The sequence below is a fragment of the Macrobrachium rosenbergii genome, chromosome 8, assembly GCF_040412425.1.
Source record: "Macrobrachium rosenbergii isolate ZJJX-2024 chromosome 8, ASM4041242v1, whole genome shotgun sequence".
In the NCBI taxonomy this organism is placed as follows: domain Eukaryota; kingdom Metazoa; phylum Arthropoda; class Malacostraca; order Decapoda; family Palaemonidae; genus Macrobrachium; species Macrobrachium rosenbergii.
In genome coordinates, this window is record NC_089748.1 from 23,777,422 (window position 1) to 23,803,442 (window position 26,021).

At 35.8% G+C, this 26,021-nt stretch overlaps 1 long non-coding RNA gene across 1 annotated transcript; it reads left to right on the forward strand.

The window, feature by feature from the left end:
* Positions 1 to 4,857: 4,857 nt before the first annotated feature.
* Positions 4,858 to 25,675, forward strand: LOC136840632 (uncharacterized). Its single transcript, XR_010853679.1, has 3 exons — positions 4,858 to 5,165; positions 8,784 to 9,313; positions 25,546 to 25,675. It is a non-coding gene; the product is annotated as an uncharacterized lncRNA (long non-coding RNA).
* The last annotated feature ends 346 nt before the right edge of the window (positions 25,676 to 26,021 follow it).

The following is a 26,021-nucleotide window of genomic DNA, read 5'->3' on the forward strand; positions in this document are numbered from 1 at the left end:
ATTTATCCAGGTATTACTGTACTGCCTGACCCTCTTATCCAAGTATTACTGTACTAACTGTCCCTTTTATACAGGTACTACTGTGATGACTGTCCATTTTATTCAGACATTACTATGGTGACTGTCCTTCATGTGTTACTGCAGTGACTGTCCCATTTATCTATGCATTACTGTTCTGTCTGTCCTTTTTATCCATGTATTGCTGTGGCAACTGTCCACTTTATCCAGATATTACTGTGATGACTGTCCCATTTATCCAGGTATTACTGTTCTGTCTGTCACTTTTATTCAGGGGATATTACTGTGCTGACTCTCCTAACTATCCAGGAATTACTGTAGTGATTGCCCATTTTATCCAGCTATTACTGTGGTGACTGTCCCATTTATCCCCCCCACTAAACCTAAACACACTCCCCACTGAACCCAAGCGCACCCCACACTAAACCTAAACACAACCCCCAATAAACCTAAACACACCCTTCCTAAACATAAACACATCCCCACTGAACCTAAGCGCACCCCCACTAAACCTAAGCACAAACGTTGATACACAATTATTAATCACAGGAAAGAAAAGCATTTCCGATAATATAGCCTATTTCTATGGTGTCGAGTACATAGAATGAGGTATGATGAACCCGTAGAGTTTATTTACCACATAAGTTACAAAAGGAAAGGGGGTACGGATTGAAACCTATCCTATTATCTATGTTCGGTCTACTGATGGCCACGTGCCAAATTTTGTCTAGATTGGTCAAGCGGTTACTACATAAGTTACAAAGAGAAGGGGAAAGGGGGATGGGGGAAGGGGGAGGGGAAAGGAAGGGGGTACAGGTTTGAAACCTATCCTATTATTTAAATTGGGTCAAACGATGGCCATGTACCAAATTTTGTCTAAATCAGTTTAGCAGTTACCACATAAGTTACAAATGGAAGGGGGAAGAAGGTGAAAAGGTACTGGTTTGTAACCTACCCTACTATCTAAGCTGGGTCAAATGATGGCCACTGCCAAATTTTGTCTAGAGAGGTAAATTGTTTACCATATAAGTTACAAATGGAAGGGGGAGGGGGAAGGGGGAAGGAAGCGCGGGTATGGATTTGAAACCTACCATATTATCTAAGTTGGGTCAAATGGTGGCCACTTGCCAAATTTTGTCTAGATCGGTCAATCGGTTACAACTTAAGTTACAAAGGGAAGGGGGAAGGGGGAAGGGGGTATGTATTTGAAATCTACCCCATTATCTAAGTTGTATCAATTGATATCAACATGCCAAATTTTGTCTAGATCAGTCAATTGGTTGCCACGTAAGTTACAAAGGGAAGGGGGAAGGGGCTATGGATTTGAAATCTACCCCATTATCTAAGTTGGATCAAATGATATCCACATGCCAAACTTTGTCTAGATCGATCAAGCGGTTACTAGCCTACATAAGTTACAAATGGAAGGGGGAAGGGGGAAGGGTTTGAAATCTACCCCATTATCTAAGTTGGACCAAATGATATCCACATGCCAAGTTTTGTCTAGATCGGTCAAGCAGTTACCACATAAGTTACAAAAGGAAGGGGAAGGGGAAGGGGATACAGGTTTGAAACCTACCCTATTATCTTAGTTGGGTCAAATGATAGCCACATGCCAAATTTTGTCTAAATCGGTCAAGCGGTTACTACAGTACATAAGTTACAAATGGAAGGGGGAAGGGGGAAGGGGGAAGGGGGAAGGGGTTGGGGTATGGGTTTGAAATCTACCCCATTATCTAAGTTGGATCAAATGATATCCACATACCAAGTTTTGTCTAGATCGGTCAAGCAGTTACCACATAAGTTACAAAAGGAAGGGGGAAGGGGAAGGGGAAGGGGAAGGGGAAGGGGAAGAGGGGAAGGGGAAGGGGAAAGGGTACAGGTTTGAAACCTACCATATTATCTAAGTTGGGTCAAATGATGGCCATGTGTCAAATTTTGTCTAGATCGGTCAAGCGGTTACTACACAAGTTACAAATGGAAGGGGGAAGGGTTGGGGGTATGGATTTGAAATCTACCCCATTATCTAAGTTGGATCAAATGATATCCACACACCAAGTTTTTTCTAGATCGGTCAAGCAGTTAGACAAAACTAGGGGAAGGGGAAGGGGAAGGGGAAGGGGAAGGGGAAGGGGAAAGGGGTATAGGTTTAAAACCTACCCTATTATCTTAGTTGGGTCAAATGATGAAAAGTTTAAGTATACCTTAGTTTTACCAGACCACTGAGCTGATTAACAGCTCTCATAGGGCTGGCCCGAAGGATTAGACTTATTTTATGTGGCTAAGAACCAATTGGTTACTTAGCAACGGGACCTACAGCTTATTGTGGAATCCGAACCACATTATAGTGAGAAATGAATTTCTATCACCAGAAATAAATTCCTCTAACTCTTCATCAGCCGGCCGGAGAATTGAACTCCGGCCCATCGAGTGACAGTCCGCAGCTCTACCGACTCACCCAACAAAGAGCTATAGGGTCAAATGATAGCCTCATGCCAAATTATGTCTAGATCGGTGAAGCGATTACTACATAAGTTACAAATGGAAGGGGGAACGGGGAAGGGGAAGGGGGAAGGGGAAGGGGAAGGGGAAGGGAAGGGGAAGGGAGAGGGTATGGATATGAAATCTACCCCATTATCTAAGTTGGATCAAATGATATCCACACTCCAAGTTTTGTCTAGATCAGTCAAGCAGTTACCAAATAAGTTACACAAGGAAGGGGGAAGGTGAAGGGGAAGGGGACGGGGAGGTGGTACAGGTTTGAAACCTACCCTGTTATCTTAGTTGGGTCAAATAATGGCCACATGCCAAATTTTGTCTAGATCGGTCAAGCGGTTACTACAGTACGTAAGTTACAAATAGAAGGGGGAAGGGGGAAGGGGTGGGGGTATGGGTTTGAAATCTACCGCATTATATAAGTTGGATCAAATGATATCCACATGCCAATTTTTGTATAGATCGGTCAAGCAGTTAACACTTAAGTTACAAAAGGAAGGGGAAGGGGAAAGGGAAGGGAAAGGGGAAAGGGAAAGGGGTACAGGTTTGAAACCTACCCTATTATCTAAGTTGGGCCAAATGATGGCCATGTGCCAAATTTTGTCTAGACTGGTCAAGCAGTTACTACACAAGTTACAAATGGAAGGGGGAAGGGGTAAGGGGGGAAGGGGTTGGGGTATGGATTTGAAATCTACCCCATTATCTAAGTTGGACCAAATGATATCCACATGCCAAGTTTTGTCTAGATCGGTCAAGCAGTTACCACACAAGTTACAAAAGGAAGGGGAAGGGGAAGGGGAAAGGGGTACAGGTTTTAAACCTATCCTATTATCTTAGTTGGGTCAAATGATTGCCATATGCCAAATTGTCTAGATCGGTCACGTTACTACATAAGTTACACATGGAAGGGGAAGGGGAAGGGGGAAGGGGAAGGGGAAGGGGTTGGGGTATGGATTTGAAATCTACCCCATTATCTAAGTTGGATCAAATGATATCCACACGCCAAGTATTGTCTAGATCGGTCATAAAAGTTACCACATAAGTTACAAAAGGAAGGGGGAAGGGGAAGGGGAAGGGGAAGGGAATAAGGAAGGGAAGGGGGCTATATAAAGGGTACAGGTTTAAATATATATATATAGCCAGAAAAATCGTTTACCTCTCTTGATAGCTGTGGCCTAAGCCACTGTTTATCGTGTTGATGAGGTCATTCCAATTTAGCTGAAAGAAAAACTGGCAGTAAGAGTTTTAAAACAAGCCTAAAAGGAGTAAAACCTCGCAGTTGCACTGCAATGGCCTGCAAAGAACCTCAAGTAATGCCTACTATGCACCGCGGGAGATGCACAGACGGCACTACTATATGTATAAATACTGTGATATATATATATATATATATATATATATATATATATATATATATATATATATATATATATATATATATATAAAATCAGTTTCTTCAAACATATGATGGCTCCAGAAAACGACAACACAGTTTTCACGGCAACACGCATGCTTAGCGCATGAACCATTGTGCACCAAAGCTACCAGAAGAGCTAACGTTACATCTATCAGCAGCACGCCAAACCTTCCCACATAAATTGCGCCATTCACCACTACTGTATATAAATACATACATGTAAACAATAACCCTCCCCATGGTGATCAGCGCTTAATATGTAGGCCTATAATGAATGTCAACCGTTCTCGGTAGCATGGGACGTGAGTGAATCGCTGAACTAAAAATAAAATTACCGTAGAGAACAAAATAAATTTAACATGCAGTCATCCTAAGCAAACTGATGATGCCTTACATAATATGGCAAACGTTAGCCTACTGTTTCTAGATAACTAAAAGAGGCACAGCAAATTTTTGACATTACCTCGGAAGCCATTGAGATTTTCGTGCAGGTGGTTAATGGAAATCATTCCCTCACTCACTAAAGACACAAGCTCTTGCTACTGTTTCACGTTATGATAATTCAGACACCACTGTTTCGTTGCAATCTGTTTTGATGAGTCTTGCTGACGTGCAAGTCGATAAATTACTTTTGATTATACACTAGGTTTAAGAAGCACATTTGACATGGTGAAATCACTTCACTGTCGAATCTTACTGTGCGGAAGAATACCAGAAATAGTACAGGGAACGAGTCTGCATATTTATCAGTAATACAAAAATTCTTATAGGAAAATAACGATATCAAAAACAAAACCCCTTAAATATAAGGATATATACGCAGAATTAAGTAACAATGTTCATTGCAGCCGTATTTGATGAAACAGGAACTACATTTTTAATCGGAGAGAACTGTCACGCGGCTCATTTTATTCTCGGCACCGAGGGAGAGGGAACCTCTAAGTCGACTTTGAAAAGGGTAGTCAGATAATGAGTGCACTTACAGGTTTTTAGTATAACAGTCATGCATTGAACCTTGAAGTATGTGCATTGCTGTAAGACTTCTGTGGTATAAGAAAAGTTCATGAAAGTGCAAGTGCATGCCTGTATATTAAGCATAATGAAGCCTCGACACCTGTTACGCTCAAGTGAAAAATACATAGGCAAAGCAGCTCTGTCGAGTGTTGTGAAGACTCTTCTAACACTACAAGCAGGGCAATAAAGTCATCATCCCTATGTCATGGCATCCCGAGAGGTAAGCAGAGTTTAGCTTTGCATAATGGCAGTGAATAGCGAGCATATCTGATTTTTATTTAACAAATAGCTGTGTTCATAAGGCAGGTAACTGAACGTCGTGGTTGTCAGTTGGGTAAAACTGAAGGCTGCTACCGCGATCCTTTGACTCGGTAACTACCATTTTACGTTGCTTGCAGAATAAGGATGAACGCCTAAAGATAAACAAAAGACGGCAATTATCATAAACGTAAACGAAAGACATACATATATAAACAAAAAACATAAACAACGAGCGGAAAATATTATAGTCGGTGAATGGCAGGAGCTAGACCCCAGACAGTGGTGTTCAGTTTACCATCATTTGCACGGTGGCAAATCACCGCAACCAATAATTTTCAGAAGCCTCTATGAACATGAATTCTTTTTGCCATCAGGAGTTTTGTGGATAAAGATAAATGTTAATATTTGCCGAGTTTAGCGACATATATGGACTATCAGCGTTATGAGGGTGTAATCATTAGTATTGTCATGTAGATATTTCTGTTCCTTAACAACACGCTAGACTCAGTTTTCCAAAAAACGACTAAAATGGTAGGCCAAAATACCTTTAACGACTACAACAAAAAAACTTATGTCGTAATTTTATTAATTTTTTATATATCATTTGCGCGTAGTGTTTATGGGGTTCAAAATAACAAGAATGAAAAGCTTTTCAAAATGCACACACAATTTCATTATAACTTATAAAATAATATATTTCTGTTCCTATATATAAGTTTCCTATATAGCCATATATACAACATAAAAACCTAGGCCTAATGATGAGTGTGTGTGCCACACCCTATACATATGTGTGTATGTATGTGAGCTTACCCGTGTCCGTGTGCGTGCGTGCGTGTGTGTGTTGGGGGGGGGGGGGATGGGAGAGTCGTGTCCGTGTATGTGTGCGTTTGGCATTTTGCGGCAGTCGGGGATGACCGGTTTCTCATTATTGGGATCCGATCCATATTACATATTTCACCGGTGCTGTTAAAGGTATGGTGAAACAAAGTTAAATGGTTGGCTCGACACTGTCATAGTCACATGCCCACAATGTGTTTCGTAAGGTTTCACAAATTTCTTTGGGGCTATACAGTATGAGGTTTTTATTTCTAAGGATTTTTTTTACCTCATTGGTTGGGGGGGGGGTGAAAATCCGATTTGTTTTATGAAACGCCATTTCAGTGACCTGGTTAGGGTACTGATTAAGGGAAGACATTTGCTCGCGGATCATTTTACACCGTATCCTTGTATTTTAGGTAACAATTCCCGGCTCGTAAAAATAAGTTGCTTGACAGTCTAACCTTAACGGAAATATGAGGACAACTAAAGAAATGACTGTAAGGTACTGAAAAAGTTGATTTTCTTTATTCTGTTAACTAAGATGAATGATTATAACCCCGGGAAACTAATCCTGTCATCCTTCCCCCATTTGGTTTAATCCACTTAGTAAGATTGAGGATTTTGTGAAAGAACGTCATGAAATCTACTCTGATCGGAATTCAGAAAGTCAAAATATCACTCGCGTTCCACATCGGAAACGCATCCTCAGGTATGGTGTCAAATATTAAGGCTCGAGTACAGCTTTTATAGTGTGTGTGTGTGTTAGGTGTGCAGGGGAGTTGATTATCACTTGACACTGTTACCAGGGCTCGATGTTGGACCCACAACCTAACCTAACTTAGGGTATGCTGCTGTAAATTAAAAGTTTACAATTTAAAAGTTGAGACTTAACCTAACCACAGCTATCATAACCAAGCCTAGGGCGCTGGTTTCTTATCTAGAGAATGGGGCTTTTCCCTTAAGTCTTCTTGATACTATTAGATCATATTGAAATCTTTACATCTTCCATAATTGACTGTTTACGAGATATTTATGAATCGCTTTACTTTTGTCCTGGTGCATTATTGTTAAGGATGGCTAGCATATCAGGAACATGAGCAATGCTGAAACTTAATTGATACATTTAAGTTTCAACAGTTAAGTGAGATTTTGAAATTCAAGGCAGTGTTGGAAAAGCCCAGCTTCAGTTTTGTAGTCAGGGTTCCTTCAGTGCAGACATGTAATAATTGTAACTTGCATTATTTATTTATTTTTTTTTTTTTGTGTGACATTCATTTCAGTTGCTTAGTAGTTTAAAGATAATAGGTACCCCAATATCCTACAATTATAGAAAACAAGTTTTTGGGTAGGAGGAAAATACAAAATGAGTGACATGGCAAGGATGTATTCTAACATCCGAATGTGACAGCATACTTTTGCAGGTTCTGATTGTTGTTAAGGTTAGGTTTATTGAACGTATGGTCTCATGGACAGTTTTTATGGTAAACCATAATTGAATGCATTTCCTCTCTTTTGTACACTAGACTCAATAATGTTTCTTTATAGTGCATTAGTAGAATAAACAATTATTTTTCTCCTGTAAAAAATTCCACTGTTCACCTGTGCATATGTTGCACATTTTTTTTTTATGCAGTTCTGCTCTTTTTCCAATGTTTTTCCAGTGTGACTTATGTGAAAGTTATCACAAAAATCACATGGAATCTTGACTTATGTGAAAGTTATCACAAAAATTACATGGAATCTGGTATACACAAACTTTAGTATTGTCGGGTGAGTTATTTATAAGTACATTTTTCACTATTTCATTTTTAATAAATGCTACATTAACCTAAAAATTCCTAAGTAGATGGGGAAAATCTTTGAAATCATTATAATCTGGCAATACAAGTGAGTTTTTGCGATCTAAATTTCTTTTTTGTGAAAATGAAGCATCTTTTTTGCCGCTTTTACTCCATTGTCTGATACAATGTGTGGATATTTCAGTTTGCTTCCTATATTCCTAATTATATATGTTTCATCCTCAATGTATTCAGGGCTACATATACGTATGATCTTCAGGACATGGCTGTAACAACTGATTTCTTAACCTTATTGCTGTGACCAGAAAAAAATGAAGATAGGCAGAAATGTTGGTTTGTTATCTTTACATATTAAATTTAAACTTATTACTAGTTCAATGCATTAGGCAATTCAAAAAGGGTAGACAGCCGTCCTTTCCATTTCCATAGTGAATTTTGTTAATGGTACTAATTCGTTTTTTTTTTTTTTTTTTTTACAAAGATGTTATGTACAGTTTCGTTACCTGGCCACACACATGCCTGAACCATACTGCATTGCGTTGAATTATTTAAAAAAAATATTTTGCTCTCAAATTCAATATACAAATTGCTTGACGGAATGAAGGATTACCCATTGCCATATGAAAAATTTTAGAATATCTTCCTCTCTGTTTGTAGATTCTACAGCAAGATGTATGAATGAGTTGCGGAAATTGTAGTCACTGAATGCCTTTAATTTTTGGCTCCACACGTCCCCACTTTTGCTTTATGCCAGGTGCCTCTTGAACCTCTCTAACGATGGCTTGGTAAAATCTTGATTTATCATTTTTGAGAAAAAAATATTTTTAGCCCAGAGTGATAATGATTAACGAAGTCTATCGCTAATTCACGATCTTAATAAGTTCTAATTTCAAAAAATAATTACAAAGCTCCTATTTTATATTCAGATAACGCAAGACTTCATTTTTTCTTTTCAGATCACAGTCGTTTTTGGCCACAAGTCTCTCATAGAATGAGGGACGCTCAGGATAGAGGTGAACTTCAACGTAATTGTCATGAGACTATAAATATTTAACTTCAAGACTTTGCTGGGCGTGCGATATTGCTTGCTTCGGAAGGATATGTCCCATCCAGAATTTGTAAGACGTTTATTACTGCGGCATATTATTGGATTTTCGATGATATGCTAAATCAGTCAAATTCGCCTTAACATATAAAAAATTGGAGCTCTTCGTTTCACGAATTTATTCATCAGCCCATTACATATAACTGAGATGGCTTTTATGAATACTGCTCAATTAATTTTAGTGCCCGAAAGAGAATTTATAAAAAAAGACCATCATTTACTGAAGCTTTTGTCTGATAGAAAACATTGTTTGACTAGGCAGTGAAGTTCTGCACGTTTCAAAGTTTTGTAGGGGAGTGTTTAGGGGGGAGTGTTTAGTTATAGTACCGTCTATTGCGTTTACGTCAAGTTCATTATAAACTGCAGATCATCTTAAATTTGGTAAGTGATCTACCTCAGTTTTTGTAATTTTTTATTTTATTCCATTATTCATTATTTTTTATAACATTTTTTTATACGATGGTCAGTCAGCCTTATATTTTAGTGTGGTTTGATGAAAGTTGATAGGTTGGTACCTTGAAAGGTGAGAATTTTTCCATTATATTTTTGACCAAGTCTTATATGTGCAGGTCACAAATCGGAGCCTGTAAGGTTGTGATGTATCTCCAAAATAGTTTTGTCTTGATCTTTCAATATCACAGATCATTGTAAAGGCTAAATAGGTGGCAAGTCAGTTTAATTTCCTGGAAGTTTTGAAGAAACTTTGCAGGCATATTGCTACGGTTGGTGATAGTTTGAAAAGTATTTTGGACCATAATTTATCTTTCAAGGTGACATCTTTTTAAAAGCCAAGATTTTATCCTTTTTAACTGGATTACACTTGTTAAAGTTGATTATATAACCCAGATATTTTTTACCATGTCCAGTTTTTCAAGATCACAGTAAAATTTGAAATATAAAGTTTCAGCATTTTCTATTTGTAAATATTCAGAAAGTATTATGGTTAGAATTAATTTTCAGGATGCTTATCAATAAAAGTACCTTTGGGTGAAACGTCACCTTTTAAGCGGTGGGGCAATTCGCCGTCCTTAGGGAGCTATAAATCATTTGCTTTTATAACCTTCAAGATGCTGCTATTGCCTTTGGTGTTAGTTAAACAACAGAATATTTATTAAAATTTAAGACTTTAGAATAATTGTGGTAGTTCATGATTATGCTGTAATGATCACATCAGAGCACAATTACACTGAAGCTTTTGATTGTCACAACGGATTGAGTTCAATTTTGTTAGTATCATTTCAATTCGAATGTCATGTAAGGCTTTGTTTTTTGGCTGGGGTTTTATTATTATTATTATTATTATTATTATTATTATTATTATTATTATTATTATTATTATTATTAAATTTCTGACTCGCGTCAGGATAGAACCCAGGTCTTTCAATTGAAGAGCAAGGGCGCTGCCCACTAGGCCATACAAGACTTTTATGGCCTAGTGGGCAGCGCCCTTGCCTTTCAATTGAAAGACCTGGGTTCGATCCCGATGTGAGTTAGACATTTATTTCTGTTCCACACGTGACTGTGTTGATTATTATTATTATTATTATTATTATTATTATTATTATTATTATTATTATTATTATTATTATTATTATTATCCTACATTGTCCCCTGATTCTCTTGATTCTTATGAAACTTGATAGGCAGGTACCCTTACGGGTACCTGCTATTTTCCCTGATAATTTTTCAAGGTCTCAAGTCAGTATAGAGACCAGAATTTTAAAATACCTTCTCTAGATCTTAGATATTTCATTGATTAACCTGTAGCTCCACAATGTGTACTGCTTGCCTTTGGGTTGGTAAGTCATTGGTAGTTAAGGATTCTTTTCCACAAGTATGTTTTTATCATGTCCTGTTTTTCAGGTCAGCTTAAACTATATTTGACTGACTGAAGAAAATTAGTAGGTGGTAAATTTGACATAATGATTATTTTCCCATTTTTTTAATTAGTCGTTTTGCAGGCAAAATAATCTTTAGACTTTGTTCCTTGTCTTGTTTTCCAGAGTCAACATTTTCTTTTGCTCATATTTTACGTGATCTATTTTTGGTTTCACATGTCAATTTAAATGCCAAATGTTTTATTTATGTCATAGAAATTGATAAATAAGGGCCTTTGATTTTCTGAGGTTTTTGTAGGACGTGAAATAAAAGTTCAAAGAATAAAATTCTAAGCTCTAGAGAATGAAGTATTTCACTCCCGCCTTTGCTTATGAGGCTAACATCTTCAAATTAAACAGACACTTTTATTAACTGCTTATTGTTGTGATGAATTCAAAACGTTTTTTAGTAAGTTATAGTCTACAAGAGTTCCTCGTTGGACGAGTCGGTAGAGTTCTCGACTAGCACTCTGCTAGGCCCGAGTTCGAGTCTCCGACCGGCCAATGAAGAATTAGAGGAATTTATTTCTGGTGATAGTCATACATTTCTCGGTATAATATGGTTCACATTCCACAATAAACTGTAGGTCTCGTTGCTAGGTAACCAGTTGCTTCTTAGCCACGTAAAATAAGTCTAATCTTTCGGGCCAGCCCTAGGAGAGCTGTTAATCAGCTCAGTGGTCTGGTTAAACTAAGATATACTTAACTTATAGTCCGCAAAGATTATTTGTAGTACAGTTACACCATCTGTTGGGGTCTTAGCATGGTGCTAACATTCTCCCTAACATCGCAGCTTAGAAACATCTAACAGATATTTTGAGTCCGTCATGAGTGGCTTTGGGCCTCAATGTGGCCTAAAAAAAACCGACAGAAAAAGTGTTTCTAAATATTTGTTTTTATTGGATAAGATTCCTTTCTCCCTACGAAAAGCTGGAGGTTTACGTGGGGTTAATCCGTCGTTGCTTTCAATGTTGTTTCCTGTTTGGGATTTTCTTTCTCTTCCTCTCAATAAAATAGATTAAAACAGTTAAGAAAGTAACCCCATCCTTCTCTCTCTTTCTTTAGAACCTGTTAGTTTCTCGTTAGGCGAGTCAGTAGAGTTGTCGGCTAGCACTCGCTAGGCCCGAGTTCGATTCTCCGGCCGGCTAATGAGGAATTAGAGGAATTTATTTCTGGTGATAGAAATTCATTTCTCGCTATAATGTGGTTCGGATTCCACAGTAAGCTGGAGGTCCCGTTGCTAGGTAACCAATTGGTTCTTAGCCACGTAAAAATAAGTCTAATCCTTCGGGCCAGCCCTAGGAGAGGTGTTAATCAGCTCAGTGGTCTGGTAAAACTAAGGTATATTCAACTTTTTAGAACCTGTTTCTTTATGCTGCAGTGTATTCCTTGCCGTTTCTTATGTCCCATATCTGTTTACTTTTTTCCCCGTTTATTCAGTAGACCCAAAAAAGTATAGTGCACTGTCAGGTGGCATCGTGACATAAACCACGCCATCACGTCTGACATGTATTCTTTCGGTGCGAGCCGTAATCCACGTATTGCTCGGCCAGGTAATTATTTCTTACCTTTTACCACAAAAGATTGTGGATTTTCCCCCCACCATCCATTTTCCCAGAGGCAGATCTGTCGCTTCAGGATTAAAAATCGGTTTTTCAGCGCTCGCTTTTCTGACTTTAGTGAATTATAAAAAGATGAGGGTTTTCAGATGCTCATACCATTACAAAAACTTTAAATATATTCTTACACACTTCGATTTGAGGTATTGGAACTTCTAGTAGTTTGAATTGTCAAACTTGGATCAGAGTGACAGAAAACAGAGGATTGTTGAAACCATTAAATGTTTGTGTAAGTAGCTGAAAAACTTGAACACAAGTAATGGTTCAGAAGATAGTGGAATATTATATCAGGAGCTTTTATTTGTTGAATAAACTCAAACCATCTGAATAAGAAGATTTGAAGTTCTGTTTCACAGTAACCTTGTAATGGATGGTTATTATTTCGTCTACTTATCAGCGAAGCGTGATTTTTAGTGCAGATCCCCCCATAAGCATGTTATGTAAAGTTCAGACTTTGACAAAACAGTGATAATCTCTGGACGTATTGAGTAAAGTAACTTTGGAAAGGAATAAATGGAAATTAACGCTGAGGTTATTTTTTATCCCGTCGTGCAAATATGCCAGCCACTAAATGCACAGATAAGGATTTTTTCATTTTTCTTTCGATTCTGGATACAAGAAAAAGAAAATATGCCATTGAACAACGACAATAGAATAGAATTTAAAGTAGGCAGAAGAGAGAAACGGAGTGATGAGGAGATATACTAAAAAGAATAGGTAGGAAATTTTGGTTTTTGGTTCTGTATGCACTATAAAACCTCTCCTTGTAAAAAATTGATTATTTAAAGAATCCAGATAAAAAAAGTAACGGCAATGAGAGCAATGCTGCAAAAGACAGGTTCGTTAGTAACTTATAAAGCAATCGTATTTAATGTCTGTAAATTGGAGAAGACAAATGTCATTTACCAGAAACGGAATATTCCCAGAGAAAGATGGGAAAATCGTTGAGAACAAAGGTTGTGAAATTACAAGGAACGCTTGAGAGGGCAGCTGTAAGGATAAGCACAAAGGAAGGGATTTAGGTTTGCTAACAGAAAGTGCTTTCAATGCAACATTTACAGGGAGCAGATTAAGAAAATACTTTTACGTGACGTAACTTAAAACGTGCATAGCTGCAACGGTGTCGAGTAGTTTGAGCAAAGTGCATTATATTACTCAGCTCTTGAATGTGGGCGTTATGATTACGCAAGAAACAATGCCTTTACGTTCTTGACAGTCGAAATGAAAAGCCGTAGAATAGAAACTCTTAGTTTTAATGAAGTAATGTGCCTATTACCCTGAAAAGCTAAGAGAGAATATTAATAGTACATAATCCAAGATCTGTTGAGATGTAAACAAAACTCCAGTTGAAAAATGTTAGCACTGAATATATATACACAAACATTAAGCTCCAAACATCGTTTAATGTAAGATTCACTTAACCCAGGAATAAAAACCGAAGGTAATTTATAAGTGATGAGCGATCCGTATGTAAAGTTTGAAATATAAATTTGTATTCATTGTGCTGAGCAATTGTCTTCAATATTACACCACTAAGTAAGGGGCCCTCACCATATTATTATTATTATTATTATTATTATTATTATTATTATTATTATTATTATTATTATTATTATTATTATTCGCCTGTTTTGCATACACACATTGCTTATTTTTTACTGAACTCATCACGTGACTCATGTTAGTGGCCTTGATTCATTTGTCCAAATCAGAAAAGTGTCATGTCAGAATCTCAGTATTTAATAAATTTATTTACTGTATGATTTACTTGCAGATTTTTTTTGTCTGTTTGTTAAATAAATAACATTTGCACTAAAAGGAATAAAAAATTCTTTAGATGCAACAACTATTAACTGGCAAAGTGAATATGGTAAGTTTTCTGAAAAAATCAGAAACTGAGAGTAATTTCTTTACGTCACTAACTAGATGGTTCTAGGTCTGGGGGACATGATTTACATACAAGGTGAAATTTTTTACAACAAATTCGATATACTGAATTTAATTACCCGCTTATCATTGTCATTAATGTTGGTATTATCCATTCTTGCTGTTAGACTTCATAGAGGTGTTAAGGATTTCTTTATTTTGTTAACTGAATAAGTGATTTATATTAATTTGGCTAGTTTTTATTTTTTCATTTGTGTTTCACCAAATTCTATGCAACTTATTGTATTAACGCAATGTTCACCTGATCTCTCGACAGGGTTTCATGGCCTTGTCCTAACTTTCAAAATCACACACATTTTTATGACAAACGGTACTAAATATACACATTTAGGAACTTTTGGCAAAATGATTTCTCGGATAAATTTTGCTAATATTAAAGTTACACTGTTGGTGTCCCAAAATGAACCAAAAATTGTGAAAGTTGACCGACAGAAAATGCGGCATGTTCTAACCATGCACGAAATAGGAAAAAACTCCTGCCAAATCAGTAGCAAATCAGTTCCGGCAATTTACTGCCGCGATGGATGTGTCCAGTGCAAAAGTGAGTTTGTGAACGATAAGTTAAAAATTTTCTGTAAAAGTAAATTTGAAACCTTTTCCGAATTGGCAAAACTTGCTTTAAAAAAGGTTGCTCCTATAGAATGCTAACACTAAAAAAGGCTAAAGTAATTTGTAATTATTGCAAACATTTGGGGCAGAATATTACTCTCAGTGAAGATCTGCACAACATTTTATGCGATTTGTAGAAATATTCTCAGATCAGCAAATATTGTAATGGAGTAATTTGCTTCAGAATGTATGGGGCAAAGCATATGTCATTTCCGTGGTGCTGCCTTGATTTATAGCGATAATGTTGTTAATAATGATACTTTGAATAATTTATGATAATCATCAAGTGATATCAATTAAAATTCATTTTGCAGTAGATTCTCGAACATTAGTAGTTCAATTGTAAGTTATTACAATTGCAAATAAGCACAATTAGCATTTATGCGTTTCCAAGCATTTGTCACCGGTTACAAGGAGGTTAGCCGTTATATTCCTCACAGTGCCGTCATATTCGTAGCATTTATCTTCATAAATGAAGTCATTAGATTGTTTATTTGTATTATTTGTTGTAGTATTAGCATTATTGATAAATATTACTTGTTATCTGTATCATTTATAGTTATTTTCAACGGTAATTACGTTCTGTTTATGTACTTTGAAATTTTTGTGTGTGTGATAAATAGGAATAAGCCGTTTTTCGATATGCAGCACGTTGCAAACACAATGAATGACTTCGTTAGATAATTGAAGTACTCTCTGTCCCCTCTTGCTCCCAGCTTAGTGTCTCATTCACCAAACTCTGCACACTCGTAAATGTTTCGGAAAATAGGTTAAAACGAGAACAAAGTTGGATATGATCCCTATAAGCTAACTGTAACAAGTTCTTGTACATTGAATAGCCATGTTTTCTTTGGCCATTCCTACCCCCATAGAAACTTTAGCTGGAATGAAAACAAACCTCAAATATTCAAGTACAGAAGTCTTCCGACTTCATCTCTTTTGGAGAGAGAGAGAGAGAGAGAGAGAGCGAATTTTATACAGATGGGTTAACTAAGCTCCTTCATCGACTATGAAAAGAGATTAACAGCCAGACCCATTCCATGAAAAGTTTTAATTGAGCCGTTGATCATTATCCACCACGCATACCGTCATTCCAGGTGAACAAATGAGCGCTGTTGGAATTTCCACTAATTTATATATTTTTTTTATTCTGGTTCCCACTTTTATTCTGCTTACTGTTCGTTTCCTGTTACCTATGGTTGATCACACCATTACTCAAATATTAATTAATAATGAAGAAAATAGTGGTAATAACATTAGATAGAGTGATCATATCTTAATAGTGATAGTAAAACAATCCAATAGGTTATATTTTCGTATCATATTACCATGGAATGTAATAAAGCTTAAAACACTCAAGAATTGCCTGTAATGGTCTTCCCTCTCAAGTGGCCCCCGACCCCCCGTCCCCACCCAACCATTCGCCTGCGCAAATGAGGAAGTTAGCTGTGTGTCATTTGGCTTAGGTATGAACAATGATATACTGATAATTATATAATGCCAAATTGCAGAAAACATTACGTAACACTATGCAAGAGCGGTGACCCGCGTCAGAAAATGATATTCCTAATGTTTTTATTTTCACACGAAATATATTTTTCGTAGTTGTTTCTTTCCTGTCGTTGACTTTATTTTAATTGCTCTGTTCTTTTGTTTGAAACATTTAAATGTTAATACCGCAGAAGTCACGAATATAAATTCGTGAGTTCTGCGGTAATCAATTTTCCATGAAAGAGATCAGCATCGTGGTTATGGTGAGAATATAAAGTCTCGTGCCTTTATTTTCTGATATGTCTATTACTTTTGAGGAGCCACGGTTAAACAGAATGTTGAATTTGATATGTTTGAAGAATTTCATTTACATGATAAATCAAAAAGAGAATCCGGAATACAGTACATTTTAGCGTCTATAGTTCCTCCGGCCCTTCTGTAATTTGGGATGCTTTTTTGGGGGTGGCACTTTTGTGGTAGGAGCACTTTTGTTGAGTGGGTTGAATCTCAGGTAAGTGAGTAAGTCAGACTTGAAAGCAATTTATCATTTGTCCTTGAAAATAACAGTTTTACTTATGAACGATCTATCATGACTGGTTTACGCATGTGTGAAGCCATTCCCAGAAAAAGACGCAGGTTTGTGATTTTAAGTGGACCCTTCTTTATACGTCGTCAGGAATTACATTTGACACTAGGAAACTGGAAAAAGTTCTTATCTTAAAAACATAAGTATTATTTCTGAAGATTTATCGTAAAAGTGCTCTTTTAAAAAGAACTTTACAGGGTACAATTTCTGTAGGTTATCCAGAAGTGATTTTAGCTTTTATTTTAGGTCAGGGAACTGTATTGGTAAAACTTGATCTTTTTTAAACAAGAGGGTGTCTTATCATTTTATTTGAAATGTATTGTTATTTCTCATAACAGTTGTAGATATTCAAAATAAATTGCCGTTATTAAGGGAATGGGGTCTTGCTCTCGAACATGTCTTTTATTTCCCATGAATGATATTGCCACATATATAAATTAATATTTCAGTTTCAAACTATCATCGTATAGATGAAAATATATATATCTGAAAGAAATTGCAACCATTTATACTGTAATGCTCAAAATTTGACATATTGTGATGACAATGGTTTTGAAATGAGAAGGGTGTACGTAAGAAATCGTTGTTCATTTTGTCATTTAGATAAATTAACCAGTAGATTCCTTTATCTGATGAAATTGAAAATCTCATACGAATGATTTCAGATCTTTTAAGGAAGCAAATTTATTATTTTAACTGGAAATTTTGGTTAAAATTATGACAAAGAAGTATTCCCGGAAGCAGAAGCGAAAGGGTAATGTCAGTGAAAAACTATTCTCTGTGGGTGTAGTAGTAATAGCATTAGTAGTGGTGATAGTCAGAGTAACAGTAGTAATATTAAAATTCGTGGTAGTAGTAGAGATATATATTAATTGAATTATCTGGAGTATATTATTTACGGTATTGCGTACCCCGATAGTAGTATTCGAACTAAGAAATTGGCACGGGTCACGGTGTTGGAATTATCATTTACAATAGTTTCATGAAAAAAGAGAGCCGATGTTAATTTATAGTTCTGTGATGGCCGAGGTCATTGAAGGATTATCCGGCTAATATTAATTGAACAGTTATTACCTTCTCTCTTCATGCTTTTATAGGGCCATGCCTTATGGTATCAGTAATTTGGGGAAAGTAAGAACGCGCCAGGACATTCACAAATGCATAAGTACCTTATATATATATATATATATATATATATATATATATATATATATATATATATATATATATATATATATATATATATATATATATATATATTATATATATATATATATATATATATATATATACAGTATGGTGATATCTAGTAACTTTATCACATACACAGTTGTTCGTGCATTATATATTATATAATATATATACCTATATTCAAACTGGATGGTATCTAGTGGAGATAAATATCTCCACTATATATATATATAAAATGAATATAGTTTGAATATATATATATATATATATATATATATATATATATATATATATATATATATATATATATATATATATATATATATATATATATATATATATATATATATATATATATATATATATATATATATATATATATATATATATATATATATTTAGAAAAGTGTGTGCGTGTCTTGGGCTTTGGATGGTCTCAGTGCAGAGGAGGGTATGGGTAGACCTATTCCCTTATAATGTTTTTGTTGCAGAAATGGAGAAGAAACAATATATCAAGTCTTGGGTTTTGAGTGATACAGAAGAGAAGACCAGCATGATGGCTGAGGAGCTTTGAGGAAACCTGGATGTTATGAGACAAATGCAAATGATTCCGGCAGTGGTTTCAATGGTTTCAATAGGCGATTATCCTTACGTATGCTGGTGAAAAAGAAAATGGCAGTGAACAGCGTTAGTTAGGTTCTGTTGTTACTGAGTAGGTGGAGGACCAATATGATGGATGTAGGAGTGAGGAAGGAGTTTCTGGAGGCATCAGTACGTGTTGAAGGTAAAATGAAGCTAGAAAGCAGTTTTGGTTGGTGCAGATTCGTGTAAATTGTGGTAATAAGTTGAACTGAGAAAAAACTAAAAAGAGCAAGTATGGTGACGTTATCCGGAAAAATGGGCTTGAATTAGAAAGAACACAGTGAAAAGAGCTTGATAAATTTCAAAAGTTTAGTGCTGGTGTCAGTAAATCAGCAGGAAGACTTTGGTTTTGCAGGAAAGTGGGAAATATTATAATAACAGAACAAGGTTGATCGATGAACTGAGTATTTTAGTGGTGTAGAAAGTATAAAATTTCATTTTATGAAATTAAGACTGTCAGGTCAAGCACTGAGGCTCTTTCGGTAATTCAGTGCTTAAAACGGTGAAAATAAGGAATTGTAATGGTTTGACAGCAAGACATAAGAGATCCGGAATATAAAGGAAATGAAGCATGCAGCAGAATAAGGCTCTAAGGGTGAAACTTGGAGAAGATTCTATAAAAGACTAAGAAGGCCAGACAGCAAGAGTGAAAAAAAGAAGAGGGAATGAAGGGAGAGTAAAAGGTTAAAAGTGGGCGCAGCTAGGAGCTGAAGGGACGTTGCATAAATCATGTAGAAATGCATAAGCGCACTGCGTGAGGGGCACTGACGGCACTACTTCCTCACGGGGGGGAGGGGGGGAGTAGGCTGATTGTATTACAGTGGCATTGTAGCAGAGATATGTAGAGAAACTCGAGAGATTGTCTAAGGGTGTCAATAAAATGAGAAATGTATTGAAAATGAAATGACATTTCTATGTAAGAGCAAAAGCTTAGTGAAAATTAACCAACAGATGTATCTAAGGAATGCTTTCACTCTCAGCTTTCTCCTGTGGTAACAACTCTTTAGGAGGCTAATGTGAGACAATGTAGAATTGATTCATTTTACGGATAATGTTTGTTTTCTTAATACTAAAAACTATTGTAAGCTGTTCACGGGTTTTGCATTAATGCTAATTGTAAAGGGGAAATTGTGTAACATGTTTTATTTTCATAACAAAAATTACATATCGGATTGTTAATGTATTCCATGAGATTCACAGAATTTTTCATAAGCGACAGATTCTAAGCTACGGCTGCAATATGTGTTAACAACATTGCAGTTTTCAGTAACTTTCCCCCCGTAGGGGGCTAGTGCCGTCAGTGCACCTCATGCGGTGCACTGTAGGCCAGGGTCCTGCTATAGGCATTAACTAGGTTCTTTGCAGCGTTCTTTCGGCCCCTAGCTCCAACCTCTTTCATTCCTTCTACTGTACCTCCATTCATATTCTCTTTCATCCATCTTGCTTTCCACCCTCTCTTAACAGTTGTTTCATAGTGCGCCTGCAAGGTTTTCCTCCTGCTACGCTTTTCGAACCCCCTTTACTCTCAATTTCCATTTCAGCGCTGAATAACCTCATAGGTCCCAGCGCTTGGCCTTTGGCCTAAATTCTTTATTCTATTTATTCAGTACTTTGTTACACTGATCATCTGTTCCATTCCGGAATGATATACAATAACACAACTGAAAGCAGCACGCCGGAAAAACATTACTTTGTTTGTATGTTGTAGATCTTGCTGGTTTATTCTAGCTTGATTTATTTGTTATATAATTATTTATTTATTTATTTATTTACTGAATGAAAATTTATAGGGCCGGGAAACAGGTTTCAAGCAGGTTTTGTTTTACTGTATGGAAAGCTATTAACTTCTGCGATTAACAGTTAATTGATATGTTTCAATTTGGGAACAAAGCAGCTTAAACAATGTTTTTTTTTAAATCTCTAATAATCCCTTTCTCTCTTTTTCTCATTCAGTGTTCGTGTCTGCGCGCGTTTGTTATTTCCACCTGTGTATGAAGTCCATTAAAAGTTGGTGGAACTCGTAGTTAGCGAGTCGTTGAGGGACCAAGGCTCGGCTTCCCCCTAGGCTTTACGTTCAACTTAGCTGTTGCATCGTAAGAGAGAGAGAGAGAGAGAGAGAGAGAGAGAGAGAGAGAGAGAGAGTGCTACATGTCACCAGAAAGAATGTACCTAATCATTAATTGACTACCATCACCATGCAGACGCTGTTCATGCAGTTCCTTTGTTGCATTTTGCACATAACCGGAATTCTTTGTTTACTTTAGTACGTTTGAAATTCTGCTTTCTGTCGGTTCATTTGTTATTCGGTTTTATTCATTAGATTATTTGTTTCATTTATTCGCGTTTTGCTTGTTTTTTGTTTATGCTCAATATATTCCATATATGTTTATAAGTATTTTCATATATTCAAATATAATATATATATATATATATATATATATATATATATATATATATATATATATATATATATATATATATATATATATATATATATATATATATATATATATAGTATGTGTGTGTATATATATATATATATATATATATATATATATATATATATATATATATATATATATATATATATATATATATATATATATATATATATATATATATATACATTTATATATACCCATCGATCTTCAAATTGGTTTTCCTTTTAAACATGTTGTAGAGAACTTCCTCCCTTTCGCATTCAAGTTTTCCTATCCTGTCCTTGTTCTTTCCACAGGTCTTCTTCGATCCGGCATCTGTTTCATCCTCCTCCATCCTTTTTATGGGGTCAAACTATCGTGGCTGTCCTCTTTCAACTATCCTGAGATTGCTTTCCACCTCCAATTCATTCACAATGTCTTCGTTTCGTGTTCTGTCTAACCTTGTGGCACCGTTTATCAGTCTGAGTAGTTCATTTCTGAGTTTTGAATTTTCTCCTAGTTCTTGATGTTAATCTCCATATTTCATGGCCATAGGTCAGAACTGGTCCCAAAATAGTGGTATAAATTATCGTTTTTACTTAGTATATTCCTATCTTTCATCAGTGGATAAAATAGATACAAATTTTCATTAAATTGCTGAGCTGATGATATATTTTTAATTCTTACTTATTTTCATCTCAGAACATAATGCGTAGATAATTAAAATTGCTGCACTGATGTAAAACCTGGCCCTACAGTGAGATGTTCTCATCTCTGGATGTTCTCGATAACGGCAAATTTCCGTTTTCTCTTTGAAGATATACATTTAGTTGTTTGCTACGGTGTTATTCCATTCTTCTAGTTCACTTTGAAGGTCTCCCCTAGTTCCTGCTACCATCGTGTGGTCATCTGCATACGTCAGATCAATGACTTTTTCTCCATGGGGTTTCTCTCTCTCATACACTTATCCAGAAACAGTGTGAGCAATAATAGTTAGAGGACACTGCCTTGCCTGACACCTGATTTTACATTAAACCATTCATCATTTTTAGTGAGGGTCTTCACTCTGCATCTAGTATTATTTTCTATGTTGAAAATTGCTCTCTTAAGTTTCTCTGGGATCTCATATTTTTCATCATTCATTGCATGCTATGTTTTGTGCTTGTACACGATCGAAGGCTCTCTCTGGGTCTAGATAAACAATATATTCATCTTCATTCCACTACCAGCTTTTTTCAAAAATAATTTTCATGGTGAAAATGATTTTGGTTTTTGATTTAATATGTCCTCTGAGCCTCCCTTCTAGAACTCTCTCGTAAACCTTGAAAAGCAAGTGACATGAGAAATGCTTCTATAGGTTGAGCAACAGGTTTTAGCCCCCTCCTTTTAGATAGGGCGCATCAGATCCTTATTCCAGTCATCAGGTACAGCTTGACCCTCCCAAAGTATAGCTAGCAGTTCCAAAAACCAAGCATTTCAGCCACTGCCCATTCATTTCAGTAGCTCTGCCGGAATTTGATCCACACTCAGAGCTTTGCCATTTCTCATTCTCTTAAGTGCCTCTTCTAGCTCCCTTATTGATGGGTCAGTTTCTGTACTGGCTTCGGTAGGGAACTCAAAAGTAATTTCTTCATTCAGATTACTAATGGGTGCATTCAACAAAGTCTCAAAGTAATTTTTCCCACCCAATTCTATTTCTTGTGTTTCTGTCAACATTGTTCTAACATTTGGATGTTTTGTTGCATACGTAGTGGGGTGAGATCCCTTTCTTTAGTTCTTGGCATTTTTGTATATAAGTTTTCTGGTGCCTTGCAGATAATTTTTTAAATCCTTTCCAATTTTTATCCAACTTTCCATTTTTTAAGTTGCCTTCTCCCTCTCCAGCTCTCTGCTAGCCTCCTTGTAGATATTATGGTCCTCAGCCATCCTAGTTTTCATCCATTTTCTACAGTTTCATTTTTGTCGTAACACATTCCTTCAGCTCTGGTGACCACTAAGGGGTTAATTTTCTTTTCTCACCCCTTACAGTTTTTGTCTGAACTAAATTCAAAGCAGCGTCTGTAATTCCTCTTTTAAAACCATTCTTCGTGTCATTTGAGTTATTCAAATCATGTAGCTATTGTCTTTTCTCTTTAATTTCCTTCTTGTGCCTCTCTTTAGGTCTGGATGATTTTGGTTTTCTGAGATAACTCTTCCTTTAGGTTGAGCTTTGTTTAATTTAAGTTTATGGAGTTTTAGTTTTACTAATAACAGTCTGTGATCTGAGTCGAGTGATACACATGGGACTCTCTTCATATCTTTAAACAGGTTCTTGTTATTTGTGGGAGGTAAGTCAATAATGGACATTTCAGTGTAAGCCCTCATTAAGGAATTCCATCTACACCATGTCCATTTTGTACTTTAAAGATGTTTGTAAAAGGAATTCATTATAGCCATCTGGTTCTGGAGGCAAAAACTTATATCTTCTCCCCCTCTATTTCTCTCTCCAATACTGAAACCCCTTAATATGTTTTCTATGCTAGTCCTATCTTGTCTCACATGCCCGTTTAGATCTGTAATGATGTTGTTTTCTGCATAAGGTACAGATTCTTTAACCTCTTGTAGATTCCTATAGAATTCTTCTTTTTCTACCGGTGGACGTCCCGGTTGTGGTGCATACGTGTGGGCAAAACTTATTCTGCTTACAATAACACGAGCTCCATGTCGTTCTTCGATACCTCCTTTATGGAATAAGTGATAATTAAGGTGCCGCAATTTTGTACCCTTTCCTGGTGCGCTTGTTTCACATAATCCAAGGTCATACATATTTCTTTCCTGCATCATGATAATTATTTTGCTCCGTTCCTCTGGTGGTATTATGATTAATTGTCCCTATTCTTATATATATATATATATATATATATATATATATATATATATATATATATATATATATATATATATATATATATATATATATATATATATATATATTAATTTGTTCTCTTGAATAATTTTTTCACTTTCCCAAGTACCCTTTTTACCCAAAATAATCCTGTGCTGTTTACTTAGAGTATGATTCTTGAACAAAACACCCATACTCTGTGTTACTTGAATTTCAATCCCAGTGTTGTTAATACAGTTTCAGGTGTTTTCAGGTCGCTGTTTACCTGTGGATTTTTAACAATTCCTTTTTATTCAAAATGTTTTCAGCTTGTTTACCTGGCTACCGTATCAAGAAAATGTGCACCTGGAGGTCATTTTGTCATTTTGTCTATTATGTACATCTAAATATGATTTTTACTATATTTGTTTTTCATAAAAATAATATTTACAACTTTGGATTATTTGTGTTTATTCTATCATTGGCAACATATTCTGTCAGAAAAGGAAGCAACTGTCAGGAAAGGTTTATTTTTAACTACTTCTTTCCCGAGTAAACTGACTGTAAGTTTCAGGTCTCACGGATGGGATGATTAGATAAAGTGCAGCAGGCAAGAAATGCATGAAATTTTGATATACAAAAACACTTCAGTTCACTGTCTTATTTTCACTTCCATGTATTTTTTGTGTATCGGTGTAACATTTTCCAAAATTTAGTGTTACTTTAGTAATGGCGTTTATTATCATAGTTTTAATAGTAGTAATAATGGCAATTTTTATCTTTATTTTTAATAAGATTGTTAGTATTGTTGTTGTCATATGTTACTGTTGTTGCGATTTTAGCATTGCTTTAATGTTGTGTAAATACTTGCTATTTTGATATTCATGGGTGGTTTACTGATATACTCGAATTTTGCGACTCATACTGGTTTAGCATGAATAATATCCGATGGAATGCTGTTGCTGAGTAAAAAAAAAAAATTGTCAAAAAACAATTGTGGATGAAAATTTGTTTCTGGACTAAGCATAAGTTGTGGATAAAAAAGGAACTTATATATCAGATATGGGCAGTTCTAGTTGTTGGCTTTGGAAATTTGAGTAAAGGTTAAACAAATTTGTAGATATAATTTGAACAGTTGTGATGATAGACGTTTGTTGTTGGTAACCATTTAGCGTGATGTGTAAAATGTATCTTGAGCTTACAGGCATTGTTTCATCTGTAGCCAGTGACGCCTAACTTATCAAGTTATTCATTGGCCTACAGAATAAATCTACACTTGGGGTAAGATAGGTGTTAGCAATGAAGAGTAATAGGACGTTTGAAAGATCGATCTTTCTTTTAATTATTCACATATTTTTATTATTGCAGGTGCGCGTTGTTTTAGTGCTTCATGATGCGTTTTTTTGTCTTGGAACCGATTCCAAGGATAAGGTTTAGCCATCGGACTCCCTGGACGGAGTGTGGTAAGTGTTACATTTTATGTTACATTGATATTCTTTTCTATTGATCTTTTTTTATTGCCAGCCTGTTGATTGAATACTTTTTACTCTTTCAGTGCTTGGGGTAGAGCCATGGTCCTTGTAATTATTGGTACACCTGATATTGCATTTCTTGCGATAAAATCCTTGGTGCAAAAATATCTTTGAACAGTATCATTCCTATAATGCAAAATTAGAAATGATCGATTAGAGACAGATTACTTGTCCCTATATTTTCTTTTCATAGTCTTTGGAATGATAAAATTTATTGCTTTTGATATGGAAGAAGTAAATTCTAATGCGCTTATATTTCGCATATTTTATCGTGTCAGGAGATTGACGATCAAATTCTTGACGAGGCTGCCC